Source organism: Bufo bufo, chromosome 1, assembly GCF_905171765.1.
Source record: "Bufo bufo chromosome 1, aBufBuf1.1, whole genome shotgun sequence".
NCBI classification, from domain to species: Eukaryota; Metazoa; Chordata; class Amphibia; order Anura; family Bufonidae; genus Bufo; species Bufo bufo.
This window is the reverse complement of record NC_053389.1, coordinates 480,602,919-480,623,926: the sequence shown is the minus strand read 5'-3', so window position 1 is coordinate 480,623,926 and position 21,008 is coordinate 480,602,919. Positions and strand designations below refer to the sequence as shown.

The 21,008-nt window shown below is 44.1% G+C and overlaps 1 protein-coding gene across 2 annotated transcripts in view; it reads right to left on the bottom strand.

The window, feature by feature from the left end:
- CNOT2 (CCR4-NOT transcription complex subunit 2) overlaps window positions 1-21,008 on the bottom strand; it is a 66,979-nt gene that overhangs the window by 26,632 nt on the left and 19,339 nt on the right. Inside the window, exon 1 of one of the 2 annotated variants that reach the window (XM_040409868.1) lies at window positions 2,943-3,027. The exons of the other annotated variant lie outside the window; for it this stretch is intronic. The gene's annotated coding sequence lies outside the window, so the exon portion shown is untranslated. Of the gene's footprint in view, window positions 1-2,942; window positions 3,028-21,008 lie in introns of those variants that run through there. 2 annotated transcript variants of the gene reach the window in all.

Sequence of the window (21,008 nt, the reverse complement as noted above, 5' to 3'; positions counted from 1 at the left end):
CCGTCAGCCCGTGAGAGCAGCACCGCGGCAACAAAGAACAAAACATACTGTAACAGACTCCATGACCGGAGTTCAGATTAGGCAAACTAATCGAAACAGGCAAAGTATTAACTTTACACCAAAAGTCAAAATGTGACCCCGCATTCAAGTAGGTGCGGTAGCAGAAGTGGGCGTAGCTCAACCTGAAGTATGAAGATGGGCTAGAGCCTAAACACCCACATTTTGTCAGCCATGGAGAAACGGAGAGTGGCAGGATATTGAAGATTAAATCAGATTGATTTGTCCAGTAGAAGCTTGCAGACAGGCTTGAAGGCTCTGCGTTTTTCCGCCACTGTTGAGAAGTCCTGGAATAGTAGGAGCTTGGAATTCTCATAGCTTACTGTAGAGAAAGGCTGTCATGATTCTAAGTTTATCTTGATAGTTGAAAACCGGAAAAATAACAGGTCTCGGTTTTGAGGAGCTGTCAGCACGTGGGGGGCCCACTCTCTGGGCGCGTCCCCCAAATTTAGTTCCTGAGGTAGCCATTCAGATGTGAACCATAAGAGTTCAATGGGACGGACAGATTCAGGAACTCCAATAAGGCACAAGTTATTACGCCGAGATCGATTTTCTAAGTCATCCATCTTGTTTTGTAAAGTGACAACCAATTGCTCCTTTTCTTCCAATTGTTCACGGCACGCGTGGACCGTGTCCTCTAGATCAGAAACTCTGTGATCGACATCAGATAGGCAGGTGTTGTGAGCCATTACTTGAGAGACAATTAGGTCCAATGAGGACTGAAAGGCCTCCAACCTAGTATCAATAGTTGGCATTAGTAAATCAGAGATAGCCTGGGCTGTCACCTTTGAGGTATCCATAATAGAGTCCAGGGGTGTATTTACCGGAGAGAATGGAGTTTGACTGCGGGTTAGGGTTTGAGGACCTTAGAAGTAGCTGTGCTTTTTCCCACAAACTTATCCATGGTGTCACAAAATAGCAGATATCCGCTTTGCAAGTCAAGCTTCAATGTAAAGAAACAAAAAGTACCTAAAACGAGGAATTGGGGTGCTCAATATAAGACGCTTATAGCAAATGTGAAGGAAGTCCCTCAGTATGAAAATCCAGTATCCAGGGCAATGTAATGAGATCACTTGTACTAGTAATATGCAGATATATATGTCCAATTAAACAATCAGAGGGATCTCCTGCAGCTCTTTCCCATTCCAGTGGGAGGCAATAATAGTGCAGTGTCTGCCAATGTAGTGTCAATCTAATGAGGGCAACAGGCAGCCTGTGGCTGCATAATAGAAAATATAAACCAGAGACTAACTCTGCAGCACTGTGATAACAACCCTCCCTGACCGCGCTCTAGTGATGAAAGTGGAGGTGCACCTGCCCGTATGTTCGTTCAAGTGGTGGAGGGGTTATTTGTCCCTGTGACACCCCTCAATCTTACCCGGTCCAGTGGTTCAGCCGGAGGGAGGCAGCAGCCTTGCAATAGGGAGAGCGCGGCAACAGTAGACGACAGGAGCTGCGGCTGCTGTGGATGTCTGCAGGCGGTCGCTGCCGCCACGAGGTAATGGCGGGTGGGTCAGTGCAGGCTGCAGCAATGACAGAGGTCTCTGGGGCTTCCAGGGATGTAGGAGAGCTGGGCTAGGTGGTTTTCCACCCTTGTCCTACCCTTATCCGGACAGTGGCCACCTTCGGTGCCAGATAGGGAGTGCGTGGGGCGGCATTCTCTGAGCGGTGGGTCCGAAGCTCAGTTAAAACGCGGCCATTGCGAAGCGCCACCTCCCGGAAGTCCGATCTAAATACTTTTGAAATTGCATGTAATAAAAAATTTATAGTGCCACCTGCTGTTTGTCCTTTTTCTAAATTCCCTGTCCAGCTCACTGAGGTTGTCATGTGCGCTCAGTTCCATCCTTCAACTGCCACCAGCTGCAGCATAAGGCCTCATGCACATGACCGTTGTTTTGGTCCGCATCCGAGCCGCAGTTTTTGAGGCTTAGATGCGGACCCATTCACTTCAATGGGGTCGCAAAAGATGCGGACAGCACTCCGTGTGCTGTCCGCATCAGTTGCTCCATTCCGTGGTCCGCAAAAAAAATATATATAACCTGTCCTATTCTTGTCTGTTTTGCGGACAAGAATAGGCAGTTATATCAATGGCTGTCCGTGCCGATCCGCAAAACACACAACGGTCGTGTGCATGAGGCATGAGATTTCTGGATCCATATGAGGTACAGGGCTGGCTCTAAGTTTGTTAGAAGTTGTCATGTCCCAGACAATATCTAATTTTCACTTTTTCATTACTCATGAGATAACCCCCTTTAAAGGGAATGGGAACCTGTTACCTGGTTTGGATCCAGTAAAATACTGACCCAAACCAGATGATTTAAAGGGGTATTCTCATCACAGACAATGGGGGCATATCACTAGGATATGCCCTCATTGTCTTATAGGTGCAGGTCCCACACCTATATCGGGAACGGAGCCCCGCAACGTTGTGGCTGGAAGACTCCAGACCGACCACCACCAAGCGCTCTCCCCACAGCGCATGATCGGCCATCGTTCCCATTCACTTCAATGGGCTCAACGGAAATAGCCGAGCCAGCGCTCGGATATCTTCAGAGGCCCCATAGAAAATGAATGGAGGGCGGCTGCGCATACACAGTGCGCCCTCCACCATTTTCGGGGCTCCGTTCTCAATATAGGTGCGGGTCCCAGCGGTAGGATCCGCACCTCTAAGACTATGGAGGCATATCCTAGCGATGTACCCCCATTGCCTGTGATGAAACAACCCCGTTAGGTAGCAAATCTACTGCTTTATATAGACAGATTTCAGACCACCAAAAGACAATTGAAGGGGTTATCCCATGATTAAAATAAAAAAATACAAATAAAAAATGTGACATCATATAATACATAACCTCTTTCTAAGAAAGCTAGAACCAGCCCTGTACCTCACATGGATCCAGAAATCTTCACATTCACTGCCCCAATTTGAGCTGGCATCTCAGTGAAAGGTGTCCTTTCTCAGGGGGTGTGTCCTTTCGGTTGCACCTGGTGGCAGTTGAAGGATGGAACTGTGCATGTGCATCAACCTCAAAGGGCAAACAGCAGGTGGCACTATACAGATAATATTACATTGAATAACTTAGTAGCTATACAAAATTTTTAACTACATACAATTACAAGAGTCTTCAGATCTAATCCAGGTGCTGGTTTGAAAGGTGTAGAATATTTTTCATGGGACAACCCCTTTAACAGATCTGTGAATGACAACATGATCGCTGTCCTCAGCAGTGAATTATTAGACAATCCCACTGGTTCATCGTCTCAAGTTCAATGTCATTCAGTTAGTCCGTTTCCATGCACCGTTTCATTTAGCTGACCCTACTCTTTAAGTTTAGGCTTTGGCAAGGTGGAACTCTGCAAAACCAATAATATAAAATTATGTTTTACTACTCCTTAGGGCATGTTCACACGCAAAGGCAAAATCTGCTGCGTTTTCTGCCTCATAAATACCATGACAGCCCCAGCACTGATTGCAGCCAGGCTCCCGCTGTAAAAAGTCAGGATCATAGTTCCCACCCACTTAGGCTACTTTCACACTAGCGTTCGGAGCGGATCCGTCTGATGTTTCATCAGACGGATCCGCTCCGATAATGCAGACGTTCGCATCCGTTCAGAACGGACACGTCTGCATTAAAACGTAGAAAATTTTCTAAGTGTGAAAGTTGTCTGAGCGGATCCGTCCAGACTTTACATTGTAAGTCAATGGGGAACGGATCCGCTTGAAGATTGAGCCATATGGTGTCATCTTCAAGCGGATCCGTCCCCATTGACTTACATTGTAAGTCTGGACGGATCCGCTCGCCTCCGCACGGCCAGGCGGACACCCGAACGCTGCAAGCAGCGTTCAGGTGTCCGCTCACTGAGCGGAGCGGAGGCTGAACGCTGGCAGGCGGATGCATTCTCAGTGGATCCGCCTCCACTGAGAATGCATTGGGGCCAGACGGATGCGTTCGGGGCCGCTCGTGAGCCCCTTCAAACGGTGCGCACGAGCGGACACCCGAACGCTAGTGTGAAAGTAGCCTTAAAGGGGTTATCCAGTAAGATATAATGATGACCTATCCTCAGGATAGGTCATCATTATCACATCGGTGGGGGTCCGAGTCCCAGCACCCCTGCTGATCAGCTGTTGTGGTGAGCACAGCCGCCTCCTGGCAGATTTCCAAGCACAGCACAGTACATCGTATAGTGCCAGGGCTTGGTGTTGCATCTCAGCCCCATTCACTTTGATGGGGCTGAGATGCAACTAGGGCATGTGACCAATGTACGGTCACTTCTAACAACTGATCGGTGGGCGTCTCGGGTGTCGGACCCCTGCCGATCTGATAACCTATCCTCAGGATAGGTCATCAATATATATTTTTGGATAAGCCCTTTATCTCCCTACATGCTGTGGTCAATATTGACCGCTGCATCTAGGTAGTCCGTCAGGGACCAGGTTTCCTTGGTTCCCATTGCGTTTGCAGGGTGCCATAGCAGTCAGGGGCTTAGTATAGGCCCCCAGGCCTGGCGTGACAGTATGTCTATTAGACCATGCCACAGGTACAGCCTAATAGACTGCCTGGCACTGCAGGTTATAACATGTCACTAAGAAGCTATAAATAATTGGTATGTCGATGCATTATAAAAGCAATATCTCCCAGTGGGACTAAAAAAAATAATCAAAAAAAGGTTAATAAAGTTTATTGAAGTATAAAAAAAAATCCCATAAAAAGTGGTTTTATTTTGAAAATGTGTGCGAGTTTTCTCTTTTTAAAACCACATATGAGGTATTCCAAGATTTTAATATTGATGGCTTATCCTCAGAATAGGCCATCAATATCTGATTAGAGGTGGTGCGACACCCGGCACAGCCACCAATCAGCCGTTTCACAGTAGCTCTGGCACCGACTTGGTGGACAGAGCTGGTAACTGCAGCACTGCCCCCCCACTGAAGTGAATGAGAGCAGTGCTGCAGAAACCAACTCTTTTCACTACACAGTGGAAAGAGTAGTGTAGTTCCAGCAATGGAGCAACTCAGACATCTGATCGGTGGGGTGCCCTGAGGATAGGCTATCAATATTAACATCCTGAAACACCACTTTACCGGCGTCAGATTTGCCGCTAAAATTTCTTCTACTGAGCATGTGGCGTGTTTTTTTTCTTCTACTGAGCATGTGGCGGCAGATGGATTTCTGAAAGCCCTATTCAAATGAATGGAACAGTTTCTGCAATTTCTACAACAACTATGCCGCTGGGAATATACCCTTAGGGAAGGCAGAGGAAAGCCTCCAAGTTTAAACGACAATCTTGGCCAGCTGACAGCAACTTTTTTATTTTATCACACATTCTATGCCAAAGGTTTATGGACTTTCATTAAAGCAAATGTCTAGACCGCATTGTCTAGTGAAATATATTCAGTAACACTTATTTAGGATCTCTCTATAAACATATTAAAGCAATTGTCCAGGCTTATTAACAGACTATAACAAGAGTTATGGCATTGTACGCGACCAATTTAGCAGTCATTAGAAGGGACACTTCCACAACAAAGAGTATTGATAGAAAACTTTCTTCCACAATTTCTGTTTTTTTTTTTTTTTCATTTCAGCAGTATAATACCATAAAAAAAAAATCAAAGCTATGGACACCTTGGGGCAATTTTTTATGATTGCATTTTACTCATTTTGGGCTAAAATAAATAAATAAAAATAATCACTTTTTAAAAATCCTTCAGCTAATTTTAAGATACAAGGGTTAAAAATCTGTTTGAGTATCAATACTCAGTCCTGTCAGCTGCTGTGAAGCCTTATCTCTGATCTCCTGACCTCATAAACAACAATTAGAGATAAACTCTTATTAAACTGATTAGAATATGGCTTAGGCTACTTTCACACTAGCGTTCGGAGCGGATCCGTCTGATGTTTCATCAGACGGATCCGCTCCGATAATGCAGACGTTCGCATCCGTTCAGAACGGATCCGTCTGCATTAAAACTTAGAAAATTTTCTAAGTGTGAAAGTAGCCTGAGCGGATCCGTTCAGACTTTACATTGAAAGTCAATGGGGAACGGATCCGCTTGAAGATTGAGCCATTTGGTGTCTTCTTCAAGCGGATCCGTCCCCATTGACTTAACATTGTAAGTCTGGACGGATCCGCTCGCCTCCGCACGGCCAGGCGGACACCCGAACGCTGCAAGCAGCGTTCAGGTGTCCGCTCACTGAGCGGAGCGGAGGCTGAGCGCTGGCAGGCGGATGCATTCTCAATGGATCCGCCTCCATTGAGAATGCATTGCGGCCGGGCGGCTGCGTTCAGGACCGCTCGTGAGCCCCTTCAAACGGAGCTCACGAGCGGACACCTGAACGCTAGTGTGAAAGTAGCCTTAAATGAGTGTTTATGGGGTCAGGAGATCAGAGATAACTCTTCACATGAGCCACTGAGAAATGATACAATGCAAACAGACAGATGTTTAACCCATGTATCCAGGGCAGTCTTTAAAGAGGACCTTTCACCAGAATAAAAACATCTAAACTATACAGACATGTAGAGCGGCGCCCAGGGATCCCCCTGCACTTACTGTTATACCTGGGCGCCGCTCCGTTCGCCCCCGGTATAGTCTTCCGTATCTTCATAGTTAGGCTCCACCCAGGGGAACCTGACAGCGTCTCTTTCTCCTATGCTGTAGCGCTGGCCAATCACAGCGCTCAGCTCATAGCCTGAGAGTTTTTTTTTCTCTCAGGCTATGCGCTGAGCGCTGCGATTGGCCAGCGCTACAGCATAGGAGAAAGAGACGCCGTCAGGTTCCCCTGGGTGAAGCCTATGAAGATACGGAAGACTATACCGGGCGAACGGAGCGGCGCCCAGGTATAACAGTAAATGCAGGGGGATCCCTGGGCGCCACTCTACACGTCTGTATAGTTAGTTTAGATGTTTTATTCTGGTGAAAGGTCCTCTTTAATATTGATTGGACCCTGGGCAAAAATTTACTTGGGCCCCCTGGATCCCGCCTTCCCACACCTTAGCATGCAATCATGCCCTCCACCACAACACACACACAAAAAATCCACACATCTGGTAGAGTACAGTGGATGACTGTAAATACTTCCAGTTCTGAAGACTCCAGCGGCTCAGGATCAGTGCTCTGGGCAGCTGGGCTCAGGCGGGAAGTGGGCACCGCTCTGCAGGAAGGAGACAAGGGCTCGGCTCACGCTAGTGTTACAGTGCACCCCAGCACCCCACAGTATGCAGTATAGCACCCTATAGTATACAGCACCACACAGTATGCAGTATAGCACCCCACACTATACAGTACCCCACAGTATATAGTAGAGCAGTATAGCAGCCCACAGTATACAGCACCCCACAGTATACAACACCTCACAGTATACAGTAGAGCAGTATAGCACCTCACTGTATACAGCACCCCAAACTATACACAATACAGCACCCCACACTATGCAGTATAGCACTCACAATATACAGCCCCCCACAGTATACAGTACAGCAGTATAGCACTCTACAATATACAGCACCAACAGTATACAGCCCCCCACTATACAGTAGTTTACAGTATATTAGCATAACAGCCCCTGTCACCTTTTTCTGATGTAATCTTCACAAAAAAAGCTCCACAGTTAAGTCAAACTTCTACAGCAACACTCCTGGTAGGACCTTTGATTACCTCATGGCCATGTGACCAGTAATATTGCTAGGTTACCGGTCACATGGTGATTATGTCATCTAAGGTCCTAGAGAATCACAGCTCTCACAGTACGCTGCCTGGAGTGCCGGCAGGCATGCATGGCAGCACCCCTTGTGTAGCTGACAGTCTGACACCCGGGGCAGTGGCTAGCAGGGCTCAAGAGGCAGCTGCCTTGGCCCCCCCAGGAGCAACTGGGCCCGGGGCAGCTGCCCCTTTTGCCCCTTGTTAAAGACGGCCCTGCATGTATCTCAAAAGCGGCTGAACATTTTTAACAAAGACCAATTGAAAAAAAAAAATTGCCCAAAATGAGCAAGTAAAATTTTCCCGAAGGTGTCCATAGCCTTTAAATATAAAATATCCTTCTGCAGCAGTTAACACAAACAACAGTAAACAGATCAGCCAAATCTCTGCAGGTCCCCATTATAGTGAAAGAGGCCGGATGGTATGTCAGCAGTGCCCGGTATTCATGAATCTGGTCGGAACAGCCTGAAGTATCTGTTTACAGCAAATGTGAAACAGACCTTATCTATTGTCAGTTTACTGCTGCTGTGAGGAGAAGATATTATCTGCTAGTATAATAGTAGCTTAAAGACTTTAGATGACAGGTCTAGATAAAGATGTAATGTGTGACGCTCTACAGGGGAGATCTCTCTGGTCACTGTGACTGATCTGACTGAGAAAGTGAAGCAAGGCTGTCCAAACAAAGGAGGAAGTTGAAGAGCCAAGACAGGAAGTAGAATACGCAAAGTGACTGTACAAAATCTAATCCAGAAAACCATACACCTTTTTTTGTGTAAAAAAAATACATAAAATATTCACATTTAGGCAGTTAATAGGTAATAGCAAAATTATGTCACTGTCCCTTTAAAGACAAAAAAAAATTCTGCATTAAAAGGGGCTATCCAAGAGTATAAAAAGCCAAAGGCAGACGGGGACAACCTTTCCTAGCGTCACCCGCGATGCTAGGGAGGCACGTCCGCATGCCCGCGGCTGCTCCTCCACCCCCCCACCCGATGTTTTAATCCGCGAACGGGGAAAGCAGCAGCGGCCGTGCGGGGACCAGGAGCAGACAGCCAGGTAAGTATATTAACTGTGAGGGCCCCAGGCATATTGGGGGGGCTTTTTATACTCTCGGATAACGCCTTTAAGTGTATCTAAAATGTCTGCGGGGCAGGGCTCCAGATGGCGACCAAAATGGTCGCAAATGCGACCTAGAATTGCTAAATGGCGACAAGACTTAGACCCGCCGCTGCTCTGCCGCTTTCACAAACTGACATGGCACGCCATGTTCTCAACTACACAGGGGAGAAGGAGGCAGTCCCTCCCCCCTGTACTGCTGCTGCCACCAATGGGCTGATAGCAGGGAGGAGGGGAGGGGCTATGGCCACTGCACCACTAATGAATATCGTTTATGCCTAATACAAACGCAGGCTGCGGGTGCCGGACATATCCTCTATGACTGCGCGCTGCGATTTGCTGCTATTAACCCCCCCCCCCCCCCCAAAGTATTATAATCATTGGTGGTGCAGTGCGCCCCTAACCCCCCATCCCCCAAGTATTATCATTGGTGGCAGTAACAGCTTCTGAGCGGAGCCCCGGCTGTGTAATCCTGGGGCTCCGATCGGTTACCATGGCAGCCAGGACGCTACTGAAGCCCTGGCTGCCATAGTCGGCTGACTCCCTGCTGCTGTGCACAAAGCACAGAGCAGCAGGGGCAGTGTGAGGTCCTATTCACCCTGATAGAGCTCTATCAGGGTGAATAGGACAAGTGATGAAAGATCCCAGGTTCTAGCCCCTAAAGGGGTAAATAGATATTAAATAAAAAGTTAAAAAAAGATTTAAAAAAACAAACACCAAAATATTAAGTTTAAATCACTCACTTGCCCAATTTTACATATAAAATATATAAACAATAAAAAAAAATTACATATCGCCACGCCCGAAAAAGTGCGAACTATTAAAATATTAAAAAATCTCCTATGCGGTGAATGCCGTAACAGAAAAAAAAAAAAGTGCAATTTGTCATTTTTTTTGTCACCTTGTCCCGACAAAAATTAGGATCGGACTGTTCTATTATGGTCCAGACGTTCCGTAAAATGTGGAAAGCGCACGCAGCTTTTTTGGTGTTTTATTTTTTTCACGTGGTATCGAGTATCGCAATACTTTTTTATGGTATCGAAATCAAGTCAAAATTTTGGTATCGTGACAACCCTAGGTAAGACGTGTGTATTTTTTTTTTTTATTATACCGTAATTATATGTATTTTAAATTTGGCTCCTAAATTTTTCAGGTTAGGAGCTAATGGCTCCTTGATATTTTTTTTTGTCTGGAGCCCTGCAGGGAAGTCTGCCCTTTTACTGTCACAACTTTAAAGTTATGCGATATAATCACGTGGCTGCACCAAAAACAGCTCGGGTCTGAACATGGGCCAGGGCCAAAGAATTATCATAGTGAATCTGATGTGCCTATGAACAATGTGGTTAGATGTCATCACAGGCTGCGGTGAAGCACAGCTGCAATTCAAGAAAGTAAATGGCCACCATGCATTGTAGATGATACCTACAAAGAAACAGAGAACCTGCCTTCATCTTCAATCGGATTTAAATTGGAACATTACAGTCAGTAACCTTTCACAATGTAACAGTAGATCCAAAGAGCTTCACAATAAAATAAAGCTAGGCTCAGAGCAGAACATCAAGGGAAAACCATTAGCTTCTTAATAAACTGCAGAAGACATTACCGCACGTCATTACCGCAGCAGAGGCTCCAGCAAACGCTCAGAGATCCGCAACCTAAAATCACCAGTTATCAAACATAGCATGGCACAGGAAGGTAAAGTGTCCGGTGGCGAATACGGAAAGAATAACGGAAAAAAGAACATGAAAGATGCCTTTTATTAATGCGATCCAGGAGTTCAGCCTTCTAGCGATGTGTTTACTCAAGGACATGTACTCCCCTGCCAAACACTACAAGGAGAAAGCACTGGCGAGTACACACGTCTGGTATACATACAGACCAGGCATCCAAACAGACCGCGCTAGAATTATAGTACAGAGTGCTGATCTTCAACAGTCCAATGACCGTATTAATAATGCCTGCTACAAGAAATCCTAGATCTTCCTTACAATGGATGGACATCCAACTCCATCACACATGCACTGAGCATTAGGGCACGGCCGCAAGGGCAGAATGTCAGACTTTGGTGCACTTTTACTACAGAATTGCAACTGACTTCATTCTATGCAGTGCAAAGGGTTAATTCTGAAGTGAATATCCACATCATGAAAGGACATGCCATGGATTTAAAATCAGCAATTTACTCTTCTTTATGCAGCGTTTGGGTGAGCTTCCTTAAAATCACATCCGCGTTGCAGCCTCTGTAAAATGCTGAAAATTTTCCAGATGCATATCTGCAGCGTTTACACCATGTGTGAAGACATGGCACTGCTAGTGACTTACTGTTCTAACATAGGTTACCACTGAGGCCAGAGACTGTCTGCAGTGGTCATTGGACCAAGTCACTTTCAGCCCAGCAGAGACCTTGGAAATCGTGGGCAAACAGGCTTGGGTGGGTTGTTAGGCCAGACAACACATTACGGTCCTGTACAAATTCCTTGTTCTTTGCACATACTCCTAAAAAAAAAAAAAAAAATACTATTTCATACTGTAGGGTAATATATGGAAAAAGCAATCTGAGCCGAGATGAACAAAGTATAAACTTCTAGTGGTCCTTGATCAACGATCACAAAACCAAGGTGGTGCACAGTTTATTTTGGGTTCTTCAGCAGGGTAAATGTTGAGGCATACTGGGTGGCATCTCCCCGTGCTGCGATACAGGCTGGCACTCTGGCATGGTAGCGATCATATAGATGTGGATATCCTCCTGTGGTTGGTCATTCCAAGATCTGTCAACCTGGACCCTTAGTTCGCCAAGGTGGTTGTTAACTGCTGGATGGGGAGATCCATCGCCCCATCCAGTCTCAGACCTTCTGAGCCAAACACACTCTTGTAGAGAGTACAGTAGATTTATTAAAAGGAGAACACCTCTTAATAAATTTGTAGCATATGATGTCCGCGTGCCAGAAACTGAAATCAACTCCAGCAAAGAGCTGGTGTAGATTTCAGTTCCAATTTATGTCAGTTTTCTAGCATAAATTATTGTAAATGAATTGGGCCGCTATGTCCCTGTCTCCTTACACTAAGCTCCGCCAACAGAAAAAAAATTAAAAATCAATGATGGAAAGCATTAAAAGTCGCAATTTTTTTTTGCCAGAAAACTGGAGTAAACATTTGATACATGGATTTTAAAGAGGACCTTTCACCTTGAAAAACATTGTGAACTAAGTATGCTGCCATGGAGAGCGGCGCCCGGGGATCTCACTGCACTTACTATTATCCCTGGGCGCCGCTCCGTTCTCCCGTTATGTCCTCCGGTATCTTTACTCACTAAGTTATAGTAGGCGGAGACTGCCCTTGTCTTTAAAGGGGTTGTCCACTCCTTTACAAACGATGGCCTATCCTCAGGATAGGTCACCAATATCTGATCCGAAGGGGCCGGACATCTGGCACCCCCACCAATCAACAGCGCTGCAGTAGCTCCAGCACTAGAAATACAGAGATCCATTCGTTGTGCAGTGGATGGAGCGCTGTCCTATTCACTTCAATGGAAGCAGTGCTGCAGCAACCAGCTCTGTCCACCACACAATGGGTGGAGCTGTGCAGTTCTGGCATTGGAAGTTACCGCAGAACAGCTGACCGCAAGGGAACGGGTGGTTGGATCACCAAATCAGACAGCGATGGCCTACTAACCCTGAGGATGGGCCATTACGTGTAAAGGAGTGGACAACACCTTCAGTGCATCACTGTTCAGTCCAGTATGGTGAATACATCATAAAAGTGGACATATATGGTAGATAATGGTCAGCCAGAACACAATATCAATGAAATGGTCAGATTCTGGCCTCATGCGCAGGGTCAATGCTGCCTATAGCTAACAGATCCCCTCTTTCATTCTGAAATTAGCTCTGGAAAAACGAAAGACGCAATCTGACCAGGGCTGTGGAGTTCGTAAGTCCTGACTCCGACTCCTTCATAAATGCCAATAAGTTAATAACAAATTTACAGCAGTAAAATAGTGACATCGGGCTTGTTCTCACCATCATGCAAGTAATCGGGCTGCTAAGAACTTAAACCATATTTAATGGAATACAACTTCTTGTATTCGTGCCAATTTCTAAATTGAGGTAAATATGCAATGCACTTAATAACTGAAAGAATGAATAACTGTAAGAAAGTAAGTTTTCACAGGTGCCCACAGGTCCTGGCTTCTTCTGGTTCATGGCTTGTCTACAACCTCTCCAGCATGATCATCTGCTCTGCTATAAACAATGACCGAAATCAGCGGTGACATATCCACAAGAGACACCATCACTGAAGCCAGTTACTGGCTGCAGTGGAGCAGATTATCATGTCAGGGACACATTAAACAAACAAGCCCCAGACTGGAAAATATGGACACAGGAGCCAGAATGCAGAACCAGAGCTGCAGATAGCAGTAAGTAAGAACCTTTTCATAGCAGAGGCCGACTGCAGGCTCCGTGAAAAGTAACTTATTCCCAGACAAACCCTTTAATGCGGTCTATCTGTGCTGTCCGCATTTTTTGCGGACCCTTGAAATAAATAGGTCCGCATCCTATCCGCAAAAAAAAAAAAACACGGAACGGACACGGAAACAAAACACGTTCGTGTGCATGAGGCCTTATACTAAAATGAGCGCACTGATTCCAAATATGAACTCGGAATTTGCCTGACACGTCTAGATTTTAAGTTATACATGCAAAGCCTATTCGGTTATAATATTAATGCATTATATTGGAAATATTCCAATGCACATGTCCAGACCTGTTCGGACGCACTCAGGCTGATGTCAGCAACAAGTATATAAGGCAAGCTGGACAGATTTTGATAAAGTGATCTTTTAGGCCTCTTTCACACGGGCGTTGCGGGAAAATGTGCGGGTGAGTTACGGGAACACCCGCGATTTTTCAGCGCGAGTGCAAAATATTGTAATGCGTTTTGCATGCACGTGAAAAAAATCACGCATGTTTTTCACAGAAGTTCGGGTTTGGGTAAGGTGTTCTGTAGATTGTATTATTTTCCCTTATAACATGGTTATAAGGGAAAATAATAGCATTCTGAATACAGAATGCATAGTAAAATAGCGGAGGGGTTATAAAAATAAAATATAAAAATTTAAAATATTTAACTCACATTAATCCACTTGCTGGCGCTGCCGGCATCTCGTCTGTCTCCTTCTTTGCTGAACAGGACCTGTGGTGAGCATTCATTTCAGGACCTGTGGTGACGTCACTCCGGTCATCACATGATCCATCACCATGGTAAAAGATCATGCGATGGATCATGTGATGACCGGAGTGACGTCACCACAGGTCCTGGAATGAATGCTCACCACAGGTCCTGTTCAGCAAAGGAGACAGAAGAGATGCCGGCAGCGCGAGCAAGTGGATTAAGGCGAGTTAAATTCTTAGTTTATTTTTTTTAACCCCTCCAGCGCTATTTTACTATGCATTCTGTATTCAGAATACTATTATTTTCCCTTATAACCATGTTATAAGGGAAAATAATAATGATCGGGTCTCCATCCCGATCGTCTCCTAGCAACTGTGCGTGAAAAATCGCACCGCATCTGCTTGCGGATGTTTGCGATTTTCACGCAGCCCCATTCACTTCTATGGGGCCTGCGTTGCGTGAAAAACGCATAATATAGAACATGCTGCGATTTTCACGCATAAGTGATGCGTGAAAATCACCGCTCATGTGAACAGCCCCATAGAAATGAATGGGTCGGTATTCAGTGCGGGTGCAATGCGTTCAACTCACGCATCGCATCCGCGCGGAATACTCGCCCGTGTGAAAGGGGCCTTATAGTGCTATCAGTTTTGAAACTTAAGATGGATAAACACAAATGCGTTAACGATCCAGACAATTTCTGCTACATATGTGGCAAATACACTACTTATGATCAGCGCAAGAATCTGACAAAGCGAGTGCATCTTGCTTACAAGTATTACTTTGACTGTAAAATTGGAGAACAAGATAAAAGCTGGGCACCTCATGTTTGTTGCACTGTGTATTACTCTGGGCTAACGCAGTGGTTGAAGGATAGGAATGGCTTTTGCAGTGCCTATGGTTTGGCGTGAGCAGAAAAATCACCATTCAGACTGTTACTTTTGCATGACTAAAATCGCTGGATATTCAAAGAGAAAAAAAGTCACAAATTGTGTATCCTGACTGAGTCTGCTCTTAAACCAGTACCACACAATGTAGAGAATCCAGTGCCTGCCCCTCCCACAGCAGGAACGGCAATTGATACAGATGGTTCTGATCCTGATGAAGAAGAAGATGTTGATTGTCACAATGTATTTCCTGATCTAGAACAACTGGAGGGTCAACCGCACTTGCTGAGCCAATCAGATTTAGATGATCTGGTAAGAGATCTGTCATTATCTAAAGAAAAGTCAGAACTGCTAGCTTCTAGACTTCAGGAATGGAATTTGCTACAACGTGGCACCACAACTTCACTCTTTCGTCATCGACACACCAAGTTAGCTGCATACTATGCAATGGAAAGCAATGTCTGTTTCTGTACTGATGTAAATGGTCTTATGATGGAGTTAGATGGTACACATGTTCCCGATGAATGGAGGCTATTCATAGACTCTAGCAAAACAAGTTTGAAAGCTGTCTTGTTGCACAATGGTAACGAAAAACCATCTGTTCCATTGGCTCATGTGGTTGGAATGAAAGAGACCCATGCTTCTATGGAGTTAATTTTGAAAATGATCAAATACTCAGAACATAAATGGAAAATTTGTGCTGACCTGAAAGTGGTAGCACTGCTGCTTGGCCCACAGTTAGAGTACACAAATCATGTGTTTCTGGCGCCTATGGAACAGTCGTGATGACAACAATCATTACAAAATGAGACAGTGGCCTCTCAGAGTCGAGCACACAGTTGGTCAGTACCAGGGTGGATAAAAATCTATGATTTTAAAAAAAAATTAAAAAAAAAAATCTTATTTTTTTTAATATAAAATGCTTTTTAAAAAGGAAAATATATTACCATCCAAAGGTTATTCCATCATGAAATAAAGATTTGTTTTTTAATTATGTAGAATAAGGCTGTACGTAGACTCCCATATTGTTGAATGGATTAGGCAGTGGCTGAGGGACAGGCAACAGAGGGTTGTAGTCAATGGAGTATATTCAGACCATGGTCTTGTTACCAGTGGGGTAACTCAGGGATCTGTTCTGGGACCCATATTGTTTAATATATATTGCAGAAGGCCTCGATGGTAAGGTGTGTCTTTTTTCTGATGACACAGAGATTTGTAACAGGGTTGATGTTCCTGGAGGGATACACCAAATGGAAAAGGATTTAGGAAAACTAGAGGAATGGTCAAAAATCTGGCAACTAAAATTTAATGTTGATAAGTGCAAGATAATGCACCTGGGGCGTAAAAACCCAAGAGGAGAATATAAAATCAGTGATACAGTCCTAACCTCAGTATCTGAGGAAAGGGATTTAGGGGTCATTATTTCAGAAGACTTAAAGGTAGGCAGACAATGTCATAGAGCAGCAGGAAATGCTAGCAGAATGCTTGGGTGTATAGGGAGAGGCATTACTAGTAGAAAGAGGGAGGTGCTCATGCCGCTCTACAGAGCACTAGTGAGACCTCATTTGGAGTATTGTGCTCAGTACTGGAGACCATATCTCCAGAAGGATATTGATACTTTGGAGAGAGTTCAGAGAAGAGCTACTAAACTAGTACATGGATTGCAGGATAAAACTTACCAGGAAAGGTTAACGGACCTTAACATGTATAGCTTGGAAGAAAGATGAGACAGAGGGGATATGATAGAAACTTTTAAATACATAAAGGGAATCAACAAGGTAAAAGAGGAGAGAATATTTAAAAGAAGAAAAACTGCTACAAGAGGACAGTTTTAAATTAGAGGGGCAAAGGTTTAAAAGTAATATCAGGAAGTATTACTTTACTGAGAGAGTAGTGGATGCATGGAATAGCCTTCCTGCAGAAGTGGTAGCTGCAAATACAGTGAAGGAGTTTAAGCATGCATGGGATAGGCATGAGGCCATCCTTCATATAAGATAGGGCCGGGGGCTATTCATAGTATTCAGTATATTGGGCAGACTAGATGGGCTGAATGGTTCTTATCTGCCGACACATTCTATGTTTCTATATGTGTAATTTGTTTGGTAAATAAATTCCATTAATCCATTCACAATGTCAAGCTCTTCCAGAGGTTTTTGTAAGATTATTGGGCAGTTTCTCTGCCTACAAGATATTATCACAGATGCTTGGTTTACTTTTGCAGTTCTCAAAACTGAATTTGACTCAGCAGAGATCACATGCCTCTTCTTCACAGCAAAAATTTTATAACATGAACAGAGTTGAGAAAAATACCTTAATCCTAACTTCTACAAACCTATGAATGCAGAATCAACCTAATCAAACTAATATGAAAAGTTGTTTAAATCTTCATCTACTTGCATATTATAAGTTATACCAGCAAGAATTAGTCTTTATGTAGAAAACTATGATTTAAATCAAGCCTTACTGACTAGTGATTTAAATCGTGATTTAAATCATTTTGATTTAAATCAAATACACCCTGGTCAGTACAATGTACAACACAAATCACTGGTCGATCCACTTCAAGTTTCTCTTCCACCACTTCATATTAAACTTGGTTTAATGAAAATTTTTGAAATTGCACTTGATTGTGATGGAAATGGTTTCCAGTATTTGAAGGAGAAGTTTAGCACACTTAAAACTGATGCTAAAATAAAGGCCAGAATTTTTATTGGCCCCGAAATCAACAAACTAATGCATGATGACACATTCAGAACAAAACTCAACCCTCTGGAACTTGCGGATGCATTTGTGCTAGTAGTGCAGAACTTCCTTGGGAACAATCGAGCTGCAAACTATGCTGAATTAGTAGACAACATGCTTACAGAATATGAACAACTTGTCTGCCGAATGTCATTGAAAGTGCATTTCTTACATTCCCATCTTGACTTTTTCCCACCCAATTTGGGACACGTAAGTGACAAACATGGAGAGCGGTTCCATAAAGATATTTCTACAATGGAGAACAGGTATCAAGGCCGCTGGATCCCAATATGATGGGGGACTACTGCTGGTTTTTGCAATGGGAAAATATGACCATTCACAAACGCAAAAGCCGGTGCCTGAAGCACGTTTAACAGTACTGGGCCTTGCTCAAGTAAGACTTTTAAACTGAAAAACGAGACTTTTCGAAAATGTGTTATTCCATTACATTTTCATACACTGTTTACTATGCAAACTTTGATGTAGATCAGGTAATTGTTGGAGTAAAACTCTTTTTGTTCAAAATTATTCAATGCTTTCCAAGTGAATTCATTTAGGCATACTTATGCATAGCAAAATTTTGTGACTCGATTTAGTATAGGACAAATGTTTTTTGCCCAGTAGCAGACGAAAAAAATTTTTTTTGTTGCATGGTGTTATCACCACCAGAACACTCTGCTTATCACTATTTATAATATAAGGACAGGAGAGGGGAGAACTGATTATCTACCACCACTAGAACCCCCTGCTTATCACTATTTATAATATAAGGACAGGAGAGGGGAGAACTGATTATCTACCACCACTAGAACCCCCTGCTTATCACTATGTATAATATAAGGACAGGAGAGGGGAGAACTGATTATCACCACCACTAGAACCCCCTGCTTATCACTATGTATAATATAAGGACAGGAGAGGGGAGAACTGATTATCACCACCAGAACCGCCTGCTTGTTCATTTTACTATTTAATCCACTCACTTACATAGCGCTGACATACTCCGCAACGATTTACAGACACTCACTCTCCCCAATGAAACTCACAAGCTAAAATCGCTGATTTTAATAAATAAGGGCCTTAGATTGATAAAGAATAAAATATATCTATGGTTTCTAAACTTTTCTAAATTGATATGAAAGTTAATAAATTAATAATAATATTTTTAAAGCTAGAGTCTGTCAGTAAATTTCTATCAGTATCTAATCAGGGGGGGGGTCTGACACCTGGGGCCCCCCGCTGGTCAGCTGTTTGAGAAGGCACCAGCGCTCACTGTAGTGCCGTGGCCTTCTCTCAGCTTTTCCTAGGCCAGTGACAACAAAGTATGGCACCAAGCTTGGTAAGCATGAAGAAGGCCGTGGCACTCACAGGAGTGCTGGTGACTTCTCAAACAGCTGATCGGCAGGGGTCCCAGGGTATTGGACTCCCACTGATCAGATGCTGATGACACATCTTGAGGATACGTCATCAGTTCTAAAGTCTTGGAAAACCCTTTTAATTACACAATACTAATAACAGATAATATTTAAGCTGGAGTCGGAATCAGTACTAGCCCTGAATCTGACTAGCTGCTGTGGGTAACTTTGACAACTGTTTTTACAGCATTTTTTTAAGTTCACTTTCTTTCTTTCTTTCTTTCTTTCACTGCATCCGACGAGCTGCATTGTGTAAGACTATCAGCCAAAACTACAGTACAGACCCTCATGAGAAAAAAAGAACATGGATGGATAGTTATGGAGCAGTGGAAGTAATACATCCATAGCAAAAGCAAACTTGGCAAAAAAGAGCCCATAAATCTGTCTACTGTCTTGCAGTAGTCAACAACTAATAATGAAGTATGGCCACTCATGATTTAGGAGCCCCTGGAAAAGGCCAGAGACAGACTTTTCTTTCACACAAACTGACCAGCATCTTATAAGATATGGGTTATCCGCTAACACAGCGGACACATGCATTCATGCCCTAGACATTCACATGGCAAACCAGCTGAATGGATATAAAATATTTACTATGAAACATCTTTCTGGCTTTGGCTCAAAAAAAATCCATGAAGAACAGCAAGCGTGTCCCAAGGAGCGGCAATTTGTATGAAGCTCCCACTGAGGAGAAAATAGGTCATTCTGTGGAAACCTCTGGGAAAATGAGGGGTGGATAAACTGTCCAACTGCCCTAATTACTAGAAAGCTGGTTGTAAAGATAGCATTATTATTATTATTATTGTTGTTAAAAAAAATACTTCCATCAGTTTTTATAACAAAGGGGTTCTGCAGTTTGTTTAAACTGATGATCTATCCTCTGGATAGAACATCAGCATCTGATAGGCGGAGGTCCGACATCCGGGACCCCCGCCGATCAGCTGTTTGAGAAGGCAGCGGAGCTCCAGGAGCGCCGCGGCCTTCTCACTGTTTACTGCAGGCCCAGTGACGTCACGACTAGTATCAACTGGCCTGGGCGGGGCTAAGCTCCAGTCAAGTGAACAGAGCTTAGCCCCGCCCAGGCCAATTGATGCTAGTCCTGACGTCACTGGGCCAGCGGTAAACAGTGAGAAGGCCGCAGCACTCCTGGAGCGCCGCTGTCTTCTCAAACAGCTGAACGGTGGGGGGCCCGGGTGTCGGAACAACGCCGATCAGATGCTGATGATCTATCCAGAGGATAGATCAAATTAAACAAACTGCAGAACCCCTTTAAAGAAGAACTCCCACAAAATGTTTTATTCTCTGGCAGTTAGAAAGGTACATGATGTAAACTCTAATGAAGGTACTTTTACCAGCGACTATATTTCTGAGTTATAATCTACCTTCTGATCCTCAGCTGTGTCATGGACCCAGCACTAACTGTTCTGTGTCAGTTCACAAATCTGAGCATCAGCAGGAAGGGGATAACTCACAAATATAGCAACTGGTAAAAAGATTACCTTCACTACAGTTTCCATCACGTAGCTTTCTAAGGCCCCTTGAAGACGAGCATGTGTCACGCTGCGAGTCCACAGTACAGCTCCCGACCTGACCTACCAGCACTGACCAGGTTACATAGCATTATATTGATTTATGATGCTATATAACCCTTACAGTTCTGGAATGTATTGGATAACACTGACATAATGCTGTCCGTGTTATCCAATACATTCCAGAACTGTAAGGGTTACATAGCATCATAAATCAATATAATGCTATGTTATCCCGTAAGTGCTGGGAGGTCAGGCCAGATCCGGACTTGCAGCAGGACACATGCTCGTCTGCAAGGGGCCTAACAGGTCAGACATTTATTTTTATTTTTGTGGGAGTGTTTCTTTAAAATCCTATATGTGAACATTCCATATACCGTATTTTTCGCTT